Source organism: Cupressus sempervirens, chromosome 7, assembly GCF_028749045.1.
Source record: "Cupressus sempervirens isolate cs-2001-9-10 chromosome 7, ASM2874904v1, whole genome shotgun sequence".
NCBI classification, from domain to species: domain Eukaryota; kingdom Viridiplantae; phylum Streptophyta; class Pinopsida; order Cupressales; family Cupressaceae; genus Cupressus; species Cupressus sempervirens.
In genome coordinates this window covers 634,749,112-634,766,654 of record NC_143124.1, presented here as the reverse complement: position 1 = coordinate 634,766,654, position 17,543 = coordinate 634,749,112, and positions in this window count along the sequence as shown.

Sequence of the window (17,543 nt, the reverse complement as noted above, 5' to 3'; positions counted from 1 at the left end):
ATTATTAGTTACACCTCAAGGAGATTACATTCCAAAAGCCTTCAAGCTACAATTCCCTAGCACCAACAATATAGCAGAATATGAAGCTCTTGTAGCAGGATTAAAGATAGCTGCAGAATGGAATATCACCAAGTTACAAGTCTTTGGTGATTCCCAACTCATCATCAAACAAGTCTTAAATGAATATCAAACCAAAGATGAAAAGCTATTACCCTACAAAGAGCTAGTTGATCAGTTGACCCAGCATTTTACAAAGCTTCAGTTTACACAAGTGCCTCGAATGCAGAACAAGGCAGCAGATGCCATGGCCACTATCGGCTCGCTCTTGGAAATTCCCCAAGAAGCTACACAGTATGAGTTTTTAGTTGAGCAGCTCCTCACACCTGCCTATGCGAATGAGGATTCAAACCGTGTTTGTATCTTGGTTGGTCCCCAATCCCCTTGGTACCATGAAATTCACGCTTACCTTAATGATGGTATCATATCCCCTCACCTCACATGTACCCAACGCCAGAACCTCATCCGAAAATCATCCCGCTATGTTATCATAGCCAATACCCTATATCGTCGGGGTTATCACGATACTCTCTCTCGATGTTTAGATGAAAATGAGGCCGCAATGGCATTAAAAGAAGTACATTCCGGACTTTGCAGTGCCCACACGAGTGGTATTGTCCTAGCACGAAAAATCCTTAGAGCAGGCTACTATTGGCCTACCATTGAAGAAGACTCTTGTGACTTTGTCAGAAAGTGTCTCCCATGTCAGCAGCATGCAAATCTTGTGCACGCTCCAGCACAGGATCTATAGCCTATTGCACCACCTTGGCCTTTCGCTTGTTGGGGCCTTGATCTAGTTGGAACTATCACCCCTCTCTCATCTGATGGACATAAATGGATAATAACAGCTACAGACTATTTCACTAAGTGGGTGGAAGCAGTCCCCCTAGTCTCAGCTACAGGAGTTCAAGTCTCCAAGTTCATCTTGTACCACATTGTTTGCCGTTTCGGCATCCCATCCACCATATTCACTGACCATGGAGGTAATTTTGAAAATCTCAACATGGAAGAATTATGCACTTCCCTCCGCATCCATCACCGCTTTTCTAGCCCATATTTCCCACAAGGTAATGGCCAGGCAGAGGCAACTAATAAAACTCTCCTCAAAATCCTAAAGAAAGTTGTCAATGATTCCGGCCGTGATTGGCACCTTCAAATAAATCCGGCTCTATGGGCCTATTGAACTTCCTTCCGTACATCCACAGGCACAACTCCATACTCCCTAGTCTATGGTGCCGAAGCGGTATTACCTATAGAAGTTGAACTTCCCTCACTACGCATATCTTTGCGAGGGCAAATCTCAGATGAAGAATACAGAGTAGCTCGACTCACCCAGCTAGATCTCTTAGACGAGAAGAGACAACAAGCCTATGACCATCTCACAGTCTATCAAACTCGTCTCAAAAGGAATTTCAACAAGAAGGTGCTCCCACGACACTTTCAGCCAGGTGACATGGTCCTCAAAGAAAATATGAAAGTCCAAGCAGATCGAGAAAAGAAAGGCAAGTTTGAACCTACATGGCTTGGTCCCTATGTGGTTACTGCCTCCTTTGGCTCCGGAGCCTATCAATTATCTACACCAGAAGGAGAACTCTTGAATGATCCCACTAACATCATTCACCTCAAGAAGTTCTATGCTTGAAGATCCTTGGTATACCCAGCTTTTGAAAAAATACAAAAAAAAATAGTAAAGAGAAATAAGCGTCCAATGGTGAAAACTTGGCAATTCAAGCGCCTTGGATAGGTACCTTGGTAAAAACCTGGTAATTTAGGCGCCTTGTGTGCTAAAGACTAATCCATTATCTATCACTATCCTATCCCTCATCCATCGACCCACCATCCCATAAAACACCTACTTGTTCCCTTGGTGTTCCAATCAAATATCCAAAATCTGATGGAGCTTGTCAATACCTCCTGTACAGCTTGTAAATCTTGTACCAAAGCTTGTATTATACCTTGTAAATCTTGTACCATACCTTGTATATATCCAAATCTTGTCCAAAGCTTGTACCATATTCCAGCTTGTAAATAATCTTGTACCCTAGCCCGTATCCTATCACATGCACACACAGAATCCCATTTTCCTTAAGCTTTTCACAAACCATCTACCTGTCCACCTATCAACTATTATAGACATCCCATCCTTCACAAACATTTCCATCTCACAAAAAAACAAAACATGAACAAACTTGTACATTTGTAACATATCTTGGTCTATCAGCTTGTATATCCTCTTTAGCTTAGTATCATTGTATCTATCCAGCGTTCGTGTCAGTTTGTCCTTGATCAACATCTTGCACACATCACACACATTGGTTAGCTATTCCAATGCATCCTTTAGCTAGATCTCATGTCACCAAAGTGCTATCCTTCTTAGTTCAGCTTGCCAGATGCATTACTCATCCCGATCCATCAGCTTAGGTGCTCTCCGATAGGTCCTTGCAGGATATAGCTTTCCTCATGTCTAATCTTGGTCCGTTAGTACCTCGTCCTACCCATCTCGTTGGCAAACAGTTCTCTTTTGGATTTTCGCTTTCTTTTGGTTTGGGATCTTCCCTTTTGGGTCTTGAAATATCTTTTCCAAGCAATCTCCTTGTTCCCTCCTCAAGGTTGCCACGATCTTCCATATCATGGTATGCTGCGAATGGGGCAATTAGAGTGTAAGGTCTTGATCAGGTCTTTTGCTTGTTTTCTTTTTTTGCTTGTGGGTTACCTAGTGTCATTTCCACGTTGCTTCCTCTGGGATTCATGTGTGATACTGGAGCAATCCTTGTGTGTTTGTTTTGAGTCAGTTCGTCAGTCCTCTGGACAGTTGGTGAAAAGGCCTTGATGTTCTTGGTAACCTTGGCAATTAACCAACAGTCCTATAGAAAATCTAGTGCTCAACTACATGGTGGTACTTCTCTTTGAAGTACCCCCCCGCTCAAAAAGCTTCAATGGATTCCTTTTATAGCGCTCCGCTCCTCCATCTCCCCCCCCAATCTTGGAAAGTCTTAAGCTTGCTTTACTATTGTGCCTCTGATTTCCCTTTATCATTCTCCCGTAGTGAGAGTTTGAGCTAATTCAGCCCCTTCTCTTCGCCAACCAGCGTCTCAGCTCATCTCAATTTCTTGTACTTTTCAAGAAGTCGTCAAGCCTCATTTCTCTCCCCGCCGCCTTCTTGAGGGGGCATCATCTAAGTCTAGTCTCTCCTCTTCTTATCCGAGACTGGGGCAACATTGTTGCTAAAACATCTTCCTCATGTTGTCTTCATTCAAACTTCTTTGAAATAGTGTTGTCTCGACACTATGTCAAAGAGGGGCAAAATGTAGACACCTAAATTTGATTACACTACTTTGGTAATCTAATTTAGCCATCTCTAAAGGCATCATTAATTAAATTCTTATTTAATTAATCCTTTGTCATCCCCTAGTTGATTAATTTAATTAATCATCTATAGTCCTAATTGATAAATCAAATAATCTATTATTTATCAATTAAATCCTTTTCTCCTATCTAATTCCAAAAATCCCCATTTATTAAATAAATCTATTTGATAAATGAAATCCTCAAATTCAAAAACCCCTAACCTATCTCTAATCCTCCATTTAGCCTAATCCACCCCATCCACCCATACTAACCAAGCTTAGCCACTAACTCACCCACCCTCATTAATGCCATCCACTTGCACATCTCTAACATCCCTAATCTAATCCTAAACCCAAGCCTAATCCACCCCCTAATGTTGTCACATTCCTTAAACAAGTTTAAGACTTTCCTAATCCAAACCAAAGTCTCCCCTCAAAAAAACCCAACCACTAAGTCATGAGTGCTCTTACAAAACATAAAGACTCTTACAAGCCCACTCATGACTCTTACACCCATCTTCCACACTCTTCCCTCTTCCACACTCATTCCTCTTACATCCCTCTTACATACTCAACCCCACTCATCATGACTCTAACCAACCCTTAACCCTACCCTCTCACACTCATCCTCCTTGTGACAAGTGTCACCTTCCCATTGGTGCTAAACAAGCACAATCCATGTGCTCCCCTTTGAGTGCATCTTAGCCCTCCTTAAGCCTTCATCCATCCTTGCATCTAAGCCCTCCATCCCTCTACCCCTTAGCCAATAAATTGAATCCCATCCCAAGCCATTTCATCAACAATCTTTGAGCTAAAGTTACCATGCTATTTTGAGAACCAAAGCCATCAACCATACCCTTATAATGCCAAATTGAGAGCTCACAAAGCTACCAATTTTCCATTACCCATCTCCATTGAAGCAGCTTTTGAGCATCTTGAGCATACATCCACAGCAAAAGGACACATCTACAGAATCAAGAAAGCATGGAGTGTTTTCTCTCGTGAGGTTTGCACTTCTTATTTTCTTTCTTAGTCTAAGCATATATGTGAATTTAGTTTTTGGTTTGTGAATGTTTACTTTATTTGTTAATGTTCTTTGCATACTGATTCTGGTTCTACACAAATAACCATATTTCTATGAAATGATGAGAAACATGAGGCATATGCATGCCCATCATATGATGACTTTATGTTCACCATGTCTCCAATTTGTGTCTATATCTACCAAGTGCATTTTCTTGAAATTCTGAGTATGTACATACATACATACATACATACATATATATATAAGCTATATTGATGTTTTCTCATTCAAATATTTTGCATTACTTTTCTCTTGAGTCTCGCATGAAATATCTCTCATTATTGCTTTGCACTTGTCAAATAACTCACATACTGACTGATTTGTGTCTCCATGCTACTATTTCTTTCTTTGACTAGTATCTGACATACTATAGCTTCTTATTCCCAAACTTAGTGACTTGAGATCACCTTGAGCCATGTTTCTCAAATATTTCTTTCCTACAAGTTGGAGATAAGTCATGGGCTTTTTGTCAAATAGATCACGTGCTTTATATATGCTTCCAACAATTCACACACCTTGTCTTAGCTTACATTAATGCATGCAGGTAATGGTATAGCTCCATGACATGTTTAGTCCCTTTAAACTCATATGGAGTGGTCAAATCATTAGTGAAGCTAGATACCAACTTCCTTCTACCTCTCCATTGAACTCAAATAATGGAACAGTTGTCTATGATGTTTGAATACCTCTTTCAAGGTTCAACATCTTTGTGACATCTATATTGGAACATCTAGTTGTATCAAATTGCATACATGCTCTGTCTTCACTAAAGAATGTTGTTCTTTTATCAATCCTTTTCATGTGGGGTGTCTAAGCATTACAAATGTCCTTCCTTCAATCTCTCCAAGTCAATTTGGTAGGTGAAGGTGCATTGAGCAACTAGGTGTGATTGAAAATTTCAATTCAACCATATCATATTTTCTTCTTAATTGCAAGTGCTAGAAACAATGTATCAATATCCTTTGTAGATGGGCTAGAAGATTTGAATTGATGGCCAACTTGTCTATGATGATTGGGGCATTTTGTCAAATAGTTCCCACACTTTCTCTTTTACATTAGAGAAATGTGCCATCCTAAGAAAAGTCAAACTAACCTAAACATAATTTCATGAGATGGTATGAGGTTTTTTTTTAAAAAATGGGTAGGTTGGGCTGATTATAATGTTGTTGTCCACACAATACATTTTATCAAACACTTTGGATAACTTCCATCTTAACCTTATGTCAAGCATTTTGTTAACTTGTAAATTGTATCCATCCTTATGTCTATTGCACATTGATAGATATACATGCCTTGTTCCACAAGTTGATGGTAATTGATAAGGGTATTTTTTGTGTTTGGCATTAAACCTATCATCTTATGCATATCTGAAACTACTTGCAGCCCATTAAAAGACATGCTTTGACCTGTGGATTTGATTAAATTTTAGATTCCCATTTTCTTTGAGGCACTTTGTAAGATGATCTAGAGGACATTACACAAGATAAATCTTTCATTGATGATCTCACAATCTAGAAAATTTGAGGAGTATTTGATCCAAACACCTAAGTATGTCATTCACTTTCCCATAGTTAACTGAGACACTCGTCCTTTCCTTATCTTGGCACTTGCCTTTGAGATGATTTAGTTCTCAATTCTCATTTTTATTACTTACAAGAGGTTAATTATGGTATTCAAAATACATGTTTTGAGCCTCTAATCTTAACCTTTTTGGATGAGAGGTTCAGGTTAATTGTTCGGAATACATGTTTTGGAAATTTATCTTAACCTCTTTTTGATGGGGACGTTAAGATTTCAAAGTGAAAAACATGTTTTGGACCCCATACATTAGCCTTTTTTAAGGTTAATGGTCAAGGTAATGGTTCAAAATACGTGTTTTGGACTTGAACCTTAACCTTTTTAAAGGTTAATGGTTAATGATTTGATTGAAAATACATATTTCATTATCTTTCATTAACTATTGATAATTTGAGACTCAAGAATGAGATTTCAGAAATTCAAAAGGTAGAACAGAGATAAGAACAAGCCAAAGATATTTAAAGGGCAAAAATGCCTAAAAAGTCAAGGAGAAGAAATCATTTTAACCTTTAAAAAGATGTGCACCCAAGGAATAACCATAGTTTGACATGATGAGGATTTTTATAATTCGAAGTAATTTTGATATTTGGGAAACAAAAAGTGAAAAGGGTGACTAAATTTGCAGACAAGACTATTAGTGTTAATAATAATTATTTACACATTACTTAAGTTTACTTAGGAATTGAGAAATCCATTAAATAAAAGAATTAAATTTAAAGATATAGTTAAAGTTCTAATTGGCATATTTATATTTATTTATTTAAAAATAATTTATTTAGGACTTTCATTTTACTAATAAATTCTAAATAATATTATCAATTGAATTAATAAATATATTATTAAAAATGTCTCATGGATTAATTAATGAGAGAAATAAATTGATTTAATAAATATATTTTAATTAAATTACAAAAAGGTTGCACAAGAAAATTAAAATATAATAAAATAATAAAGGAAAAAAAGGATTTCATGTGATTGCTAAATCAAAGCTCTAATTTGGAAAAAGCTTTTTATTAGAAAATTAGAGCTCATTTCTCCACACACAGGTTTAGAGGGGCTAATTTTTGAGAAGGGGGTTTTCGAAAGAAAAAAGATTCGCTGGCAAGCTCCATGTGTTCATTGTTTTAGCATAAGATCTAGGTAGAATCTTATGAGTTTTGCACAATAGTTCTTTCATTGAAAATATTTGTCTTCTCCATGTTTGATTGAAATTGTTTTAGATTATATTCAAGTTGAAACTCTGGTGTATGAATTTGATTGTTCTTCATTTTCGAAAACTTTTGTTAGCAATTTGATGATTTGAAACCCTTGTTTTATAAGTAGAGATTTGTATTTTGGTTATGATAAGATTTGATAAAAGAAATCAAAATTTGATATGGTTTAAATTCAATTGATTGTTTGTATTATTCCTATAAGATCTAGTATGTAATTTGTTTACACACACACACACGAACACATTGAAATTTACCAATTTAAAATAAATTGGGTTATGTGTTTTTTGTACAAGGGCATGCATTTTGTTTGTTTGTATATATATATATATATATATATATATATATATATATATATATAGTTTGACAAACTTAGTGAAACTTTAAGTTTATTTCTTTTGGGTTCTCTAGCAGGGCGTTACATATGATATCAGAACTCGAGTTTCTACCTTGAAAGCTCTGGGTATATTGAAACGCCACTAGTTGTCAACTAGTTAAACATTATGAGCACAATGCACTATAAATTACATAATTGAAAGCACAATCAATACATATCAATCAAATCTTAAATTGCATTATTCATCAAAATCCATTAAAGGAAATGATTTTCTAATACACAACATAAATTTCTCATTTATTTGCCATTTACTATTTACAATTTATTTTCTATCAATAATTTTGTACTAACAATTAGTACAACAAATTTGATACATATATACAATGTTTTTTTTTTTTTTTTTTGCAAGAAAGGCTCATGAACTAGAGATTGTTAAATATCATTTCAAAAATTCCTTCCACATACTAGCAATGAGCAATTTTTGCTATTGTATAAAAGAAATCACTCTTTTGAAAACAAAACACCTATCAACTCCTAGTTGGAGTAGTCCTGGAATTTGATGGTTAACCTTGCCTATTATGTGAAATTTTAATGATGGTTTGGTCATTTTAGTGCCTTTCATTTTATGTTTTTAGGAAAAACATGATTATTAATTTTTTTAATTAATCAACAATTTAATAAATATTTTAAATTGAAATATTTTATTAATATAATTTATTATATATATTATTCTTAATGAATCAATACAAATAATTATTTTACTACTCTAAAACACGTATTATTATATATAATTGAAACCAGTTAATTTTAAATAGAAATTGTAATGTTTAAATGTAATGCCCCGCCAAAGGATCCAAAGAATTATACTAAGTTTGACAAACAATTTTTTTTTTTTAAATATGAAAGATAAAACCATTCATAACATTTGCGGAAGCAATAGCAACAATTCAAATAAAAATAAACATAACATATATACATAACAGGCTACATTCTTTAAAGATCCCTTAACGTTGTATCACATCTAAATTAACTATTCATCTAACATCCCATTCTTATGAAATAACAATGATACATCCAATGTACTTAAACAATATACAAGTGTCCTTTTCTAATTATATTTTAGTTTAGCTCAGTCATCCACTGTACATATCACAGGGTATGAAAAGCTTAAAAGAATAAACATCCAAGTAAATAAAGTACATCATCATCATCTAATATTAATCCATGATGCAATAACATAAATGAAACCACATATCATACATGATACATAATCACAAAAGATATAAACATCCATCACAAAATATAACCATATATCACAAACATAAATAACTAAGTGCACGGTTTCTCCCAACCGTAAATAGCATCATTAGACCATCATGGATCCTAGCCATCCCTCTGTGCGTAACATTCCAAAGCACTAAAGAGATCATCAGTATTATCATAGTAGGAATGTCACTCCTAAAACATCCTACTAACATGTAAAGTAAAGCATAGGATACCATCATCTAACATATGCAAATCATCAATGTAAGGAACATACCAGCAAATACATCCATCACAAGGTATATCATCTGTCATAATGATCCAAGAACATAATGAAGATAAATATCAATCAAGAATACTTCAGCCATGGTGTCTCGAACGGATCTCAAATGATAAGAGTGAAAAAGACACTACCACTCGACCGCGTGGTACCTAAGTGGTCCACTCCCACCGTGCTAAGGAGATAATCTCAAGTCCCATACAGGCTATCCAAAAACACATAGCACAAATCTCTAGAAGTTCAGGAATCTTAAAAGTATACTAACCCAAAGGTTCCATCACACAAAACTAACATCTAATTCTCAGAGGCACACAATGACATGTAGGAAACCTACTATGCAAGCAGGAAAGTGTCATCGCAATTATCATGTACAAGTTACCCTGATAGTTAGCTAAACTCCACGGGTCCATACTGATCTCATGCGGCCACTAGTATCCTCTCATACTGACGAGGCATACTACGGAATGCACGGTCGCAACCATGCGTTCTCACTACTCCCATCCTAGCCTGTACAAGCGCTCAAGGCATGGGCGAGAACCAAAACAATTATCTTTTTAGGTTCATTTAATCCCCATGTAGTGTGTAAATGTTATCACTTATTAACAAAACTTACAATGAGTTACCCTGGCAGACACTTAGGGCCTTGGCCCCCATTGCAAGCCACTTCCCGACACTACAAGTAGATTACCTACCCTAAGCTCATGGAATCATAAATCACCACAATCCTGTACAAGTGACTGTAAAGAAAATCCAAAAGATAATCCATAAAAATAATCATCAAATAACCATGATAAAAACATCAAAAATTCATAATAAGAAGAATCATCAAATCTCCATGAGCATCTGAAAAAACATCCATAGAAAATCATGACCACAACAGTTCTCTATTGGCAACTGAAGGCATCACTGATAATCATAATAATCATTGGTTCTCAATAACCAAAATATATCTCAAAATAAATCACCATATCCATTGGTTCTTAACAAGCAACTAATAATATCTCAAAATCATACTGATCGAAAATTCCAAAATAGTTGAGTCAAACATGTCACAACATGACATCATCAAGAAATAAATTCACATTTCAGTCCCATCATGGTGACTAGAAAATAAACCAAGGATAACTGATCGATAACTCAAAAATGATTAGTTCAAGTGTTTCATACAAATACATCTCAGCTTCACACATGAAGACTGATGAACAATAACAATCAGTAAACATTTCATAGAGCATACGATCACATTACCATGGTTGAGCTTATAAAGATCGAGACCAAATAAAATCAACATGCCATCACATCTCATAACCTCCGAGCCTCTGGTAACAACCTAGGACTGGTCAACACTAGTTAACCCAAAACCCAAAACAAAAAGCATATAGAATACACGATGCAAACACATGTTTTGGTTTTGCTATATTACATAGTTGAATCAAGTGTAGAGGTTTCCAGTTTTCTGTTTGCAAGTATATTTTCAAGTGTCTTAAGTTTCGTCATTTGACCTACAAGTCAACCCATTTGTTCCCCGATAGCATTATTCTTCCATTAATTAAAAAAAATACTTTAAGAATAACTTAAAGATAAATATTCACTAAACTGATTATCATTGACCTTTAATTGTTCTCTTGATTTAACTATGATCTATATTCTAATTGATTAACTCTTCTTTAAGGTTACTTCAACTTTTCAAGATAATCAAAGATCATTATTCGCTCATAAAAGAACCAATTATCAATCTTCGAATAAGAAGATTATAACTTAATTAAAATGATCAATCTAATCCACTAATTAACTTAGGTGCACAATTCCATGATCCATTAACATTTTAATGGTTAAAACTCAATTAAGTATCTCTAACACTTAAGCCTCTTAATTATAATCATTATTAAATTGTCACTAATAACCGTTAAAATATCTAAGTCATTATTCAAGTTATTAGAATAAAACTTATCAACTTTGATATCAATATTTTTTTTTACAATCTTGTTAAAAGAATTATATCAATTAAATCTCTATTACATAATTTAATTATTAATTAAATCTAATTAACTCTAGTTAATTGATTTAATTAATAGTTGTATAACCATAGCATTGTTCCAATTAATATCAGTTGACTAATAACTAACTAGAATTCTGTATGATAAAAGTCAACTATAATCTAGTACACAAATATTCATATTCATATTTCAATAATAATAACTTGTTAATATTTAATAACAAGCTATGTTGAGAATCTTATCTATAATGACCACATTCGTCATTCTTTTCAAATAACTCTCTATCACACAACTTAATTATTAATATCATGGTTATGATATCAGCTCAATGAATATCAATTGATCAATTATATTTCAAATCCCAAAAACTAATATCTTTTTACAAAACTTTAATCATTAAATAATCTTCACTAGATTAACTCTAATCAGATTAGTTGATAACTAATTAAACCATTTATACTATTATTTATTAATAATTTGTTAGATCCAACCAACATTAATAAATAATAAACTCATCAAACTATATTTCCATAAGCCTCATTAGTTAATATTTAACTAACCTTTAAGGCATATCAATAATTTATAACCAATATAATAATTCAAAACGTAGCTATGTTATAACAATGTTATAATGTAACTATGACTCCTTGTTAATATAATAATTCTTATTTAAATCTAAATCCAATATCATTAAAATTTGAGTCTCTTAATAATCATCATTAAACAGTTTTATAAATTACCACCTCTTAACTATATATTAAATAGTATTTAATATACATTAAATAATTAATATTAAAAGTCATCCATTCTCTATTGAATTCAATATCTCTATCCATCAACTCTATCCACAAACTTTCCATTAAAAATCTCTATTAATTCATTTAGAACATTCTTATTAGTCTTTAGACTAATTAAATAATTATTAAATTCTAATTATATTACTTTGATATATTATTTTTGTGAAGTTTAAGCTTAAAGAACTCTTGGTTATGGAAAATGGAGAAATATTCGTCTTTGAATAAAATAGTCTCAGTACGACGGCCATATCTCCCTAATGAACCGTTGGATCGAGCTGAAATTTAAATATGTTGGAGAGAGCCAAGTTGCGCCAATTCTAACCGGAGCGATCGAATAAATTCAATCACGATAAAAAGTTATGAATGACTGAATTCAGGTTTATCCAAGGGGTAGCGACAAGACAATTTTATGATGAATTAAGAATTTCCTGTTAAAATAATTGTTCTCTAAATTTAACCATAAAAGAGTTTGTTCATATGCATCTAAAAAATATAATTGATAGAAAGATTACATCTAATCATTTGAATTTTCACCATAAAATTTCTATTTTAATTCCAAATCTTGTCTTTCTAATTTAATATAAATTCGAACCCAAACCCGATTAAAATCTAATTTCTTTCTCATTTGGAACTAGGGTTTTTCTATTGTTTTCTTCTCATCCAAATAAAATATCTAGATTCCAATTTCAAATAGTAGATTCAATCACAGAGAGTATTCAGACACATAAAACAGATATGATGAAGACAGGAAGAGAAAGAGTGCAAAGGGAATATAAGAATATCACGAGTGCACCTGGACACTGATGCTAATTTTTCATGCCTCAGAAGTCCATAGAAAATCCCTTCCTTCTTCATCATTCGCAATTCTTTCAAGAATCCAAGCCGATCAAATCCTCCAAGTGATTATAAGTGCTAGAAAGAGCATAGAAGCAAGTAGAAAATATATGAGCATATGAATCTTCTCCCATGCATATAAGCTTTGAAGCTTCTATTTTAGCTTGTAGCTCGTGGCTTCCATTAAGCTTGTAGCTTTCATTAAGCTTTTCATTTAAGCTTCTATGAATGCCTGAATATTAAGAGCTCTCAAGAAACTTTTGGAATGCTTCTTGAAACCATTGAAAGGTGTCACCAACTAAGCATGGGTCTTTTCCAATCCTTTTTGATGAGTCATAGAATTGTAGACACCTTGTGCTTAATTGATGCACTAACCCCCGTGTTGTTGACATATGTTAATTCTCATGCAAGCTTATAACTCTAATTTACTTTACTCTTTCCAATTTAATTTATTTATTTATTAAGTCTCATGCACTAACTTTAATATCTCCACTTTTCAATCTTAATATATTTATATTTTAATCATATGAGATTTAGAATCTTTTAATAATTTAAAATATATTTTCCACTTTTAAATTTTATTTTTCAAAACTTTATTGCTAAAATATTTATTAGCTTTAATAATAATATTATTTAGTCATTTATTTAAAAATGAACTCCAAATATATTATTATTAAAATACATTCCAAATTTAAACTTTTAACTTTTATTTTCAAATTTAATTAATTTCTCAATTAATTAAATAAAATAAATATTAAAATATCATATTAATTTTCTATTTAATTAAACCATTAATTAAAATCTTTTTAATTAGGCTTAATTAATAGAAAATACTCCAAAGACTCACAAAGGTAAAAATATGAAAACTTATCATAGCCAAAATATATACAAATCAAACCAAGGGGATTATATCACGAATTACATCATCTGACACATTCGGAGGGTACTCAACTTAGATACTTGTCCTAATTTTTCAATTAGAACAAATGGCTTAAAGGGTTGGGATTTGGACTTGAGAATTTATCTCCCCTCTCTTATCATTGAGATAATGTGATAGGGTACGCTCATCCTGACAATTCAGAGAAGTCGATACTCGGTACCTACAACCTGCATAAAAACTATCCATGTACAAGCACAATATATACTAAACTAAACAGGCAATGGCAGGAAGTGGTGCATCGTGTAGATCCCGACTAGCAGGTGACTACGACTCCCTTCTTTAACCACATCAGACACACCATACAAAAGCACACACACAAAGCAAACATGCACACCATACACATGCAAGTATGGGGTAAGTATCCATAAGAAAACACATATGATAATAAATCATCTTACTAATCATCATTAATAAATGAAAGCAATGTAATGATTATTATGCATACGTGAAATATAGAGTCTAAGTAATCTCATCACATATCAATTGAATCCATAGCACAATATTTGATAATCTCATAGTAATGTTACTAATCATCAACATGAAACTAGCTCTAAAAGAGTTTAGTAATGATAACAAAATGCGAACCAGGGGTAGGCACTACATTAAAAAAGTTTCTTAAAAGTAAAATATTTAAATTCTAACTATCTAATTTTTTAAAAAAATTATTTGAAATTGGGATACAACAAAATGTAATAATATTTAAACAAATAATATCAAAGGTAAGATGTAATGCCTACCCCTAATCAACTTTTTATATTATATTGTTGAACTCTTTTAGGCTAGCTTTATGATTATATTTTATGATTATCAGTACTTGGTTACCCGATTTGATTAGATATTATTTCATATTCAATTGATATACTGATGAGTTAGTTATTTCATGTGTTCTTGATTATGTTTTTGATGTTGATATATGTATGTTCATATAGTGATTTCATTTATTTCATGATGATAGATGTGTGATTTATATGCAGTTCTATGGTTACTTACCCCATACTTGCATGTATATGGTGTACCTATAGGTTTTACTTTATATATAATGTTTCTGATGTGGTTAACGGAGGGAGTCATATTGACTTGCTAGTCGAGATCTACATGATGCACCACACCCTGCCATCACTTGTTTAGTTTAGAATATATGAGTATGTACATGCATGAATTTTATGCAAATTACAAGTACCATGTATTGACTTCCCTGAATTGCCAAGATGAGTGTGCCTTATCGCAATATCTCAATGGTAAAAGAGGGGATATAATTCTTGAGTCCAAATCCTAACCTTAAGCCAATTGTCCTAGAAAGTAGAACAAGTATTTGAGTTGTTTACCTTTATGAATTCATCAAGTGACGTGAATTTGTGGTTTTGACCCTGGAGTTTGAATTTGTGCTTTGTCTTTCAATTGAATTTTTGTATTTAGTTTTGTGGGTCTATTGTGATTTTCAATTATAATTAAATCAAATTAAAAGAGTATTTAATGATTTAATTTAATGAAAATGTTATAAATGAAATTCAATATTTAATCATATTTAATTAATTGAGAAATTCATTAAATAAAAGAATTAAATTTAAAGATATAGTTAAAGTTCTAACTTTGGTGTATTTATATTTATTTTATTTAATAATATTTTATTTAAGAGTTTCATTTTAATAATAAACTTTAAATAATATTATTAGTTGAATTAATAAGTATATTATTAAAAATGTCTTGTGGATTAATTAATGAGAAAAAGAAATTGATTTAATAAAGATATTTTAATTAAATTACAAAAGGGTTGCACATTAAAATAAAAATATAATAAAATAATAAAGGAAAAAAGGATTTTACGTGATTGTTAAATCAAAGCACTAATTTGGGAAAAGCTCTTTATTAGGAAATTAGAGTTTATTTCTTCACACACAGGTTTAGAGGAGCCAATTTCTGAAAAGAGGGTTTTCGAAAGAAAAAGGATTTGCTTGCGAGCCTCGTGTGTTCGTTGTTTTAGCATCAGATCAAGGTAGGATCTTGTGGGTTTTGCACAATATTTCTTTCATTGAAAATATTTGTCTCCTCTATGTCTAATTGAAATTGTTTCAGATTATATTTGGGTTGAAACTCTTGTGTATGAATTTTATTGTTATTTGTTTTCGAAAACCTCTATTAGCAATTTGATGATTTGAAACCCTTGTTTTATAAGTAGAGATTTATATTTTGGTTCTAATAAGATTTGATAAAAGAAATCAAAATTTGATATGGTTTAAATTTGATTGATCGTTCGTATTAATCCTATAAGATCTAATATGTAATTTGGTTACATACATACATACATAAATGTAATTACTTTGAAATTTACCAATTTAAAATAAATTGGGTTCTACATTTTTTGTATGGGGTTATGCATTTTGTTTGTTCATAATAATATTAAAATATTATATATATAAAGTTTGACAAACTTAGTGAAACTTTAGGTTTATTTCTTTTGGATTCTCTGGTGAGGCGTTACATCTAGTATCAAAGCTCGAGTTTCTACCTTGGGAGCTCTAAGTATATTGAAACACTGCTAGTTGTCAACTAGTTAAATTTAAACAAAACTTAAATAGTTTATGTATCTTTTGCAACTTGAGAACTTTTAACTTTAGACTTGATTTCTTGAACCATAGAAAAAGGAAAAATTTCTATAACTCTTGAGTTGGATTTCAGACATATTTTCTTATGATTGTACTTTAAGGTGGTATGCCTTTGATTGACTATGTGAGCATCTTTGTTATTATTGCTTGCATGTTTTTAGTGGAGTCTTATCCTTCTATAGGGGGAAAGGGTTCAATGGGGCCCACATTTAGAGTGCTTTAGTTTTATCTTTCTTGTAGTCTTCCATGAGTATGCCTTAGTCTAGGGGAGTGGCTATAATGCCTACCCCTAGTTGACTTTTCATAATATATTGCTGAACTCTTTTAGGCCAACTTTATTATTATATTTTATGATTATCAATACTTGGTTATCAAATTTGATTAGATATTATTTCATACTAAGTTGATATATTGATGAGTTACTTAATTATTTCATGTGTTCATGATTATGTTTTCAATGTTGATATATGTATGTTCATATAGTGATTTCATTTATCTCATGATGATAGTTAGATGTGTGATTTATATGTAGTTCTATGGTTGCTTACCCCATAATTGCATGTGTATTGTGTACTTGTATGTTTTACTTTATGTATGACATTTCTAATGTGGTTGAGGGAGGGAGTCGTAATAACCTGCTGGTCAGGATCTACATGATGCACCACTCCCGCCATTTCCTATTTAGTTTAGAATATATGAGTATGAACATGCATGAATTTTATGTAGATTGTAGGTACTTAGCATTGACTTCCCTGAATTGCCAGGATGAGTGTGCCCTATCGTAGTATCTCAATGTTAAAAGAGGGGAGATAATTCTTGAGTCCAAATCCTAACCCTAAGCCAATTGTCCTAAAAAGTAGGACAAGTATCTAAGTTGTTTACCTTTTCGATTTTGTTAAGTGACATGAATTCATGATTTTGACCTTGGAGTTTGAATTTGTGCTTTGTCTTTCAATTGAGTTTTCGTATTCGATTTTATGGGTCTGTTGTGATTTTCAGTTATAATTAAATTAAATTAAAAGAGTATTTAATAAAAATGTTATAAAAAAAATTAATATTTAATCATATTTAATTAATTGAGAAATTAATTAAATAAAAGAATTAAATTTAAAGATATAGTTAAAGTTCTAATTTTGACATATTTATATTTATTTAATTTAATAATAATTTATTTAGGAGTTTCATTTTAATAATAAGCTCTAAATAATATTATTA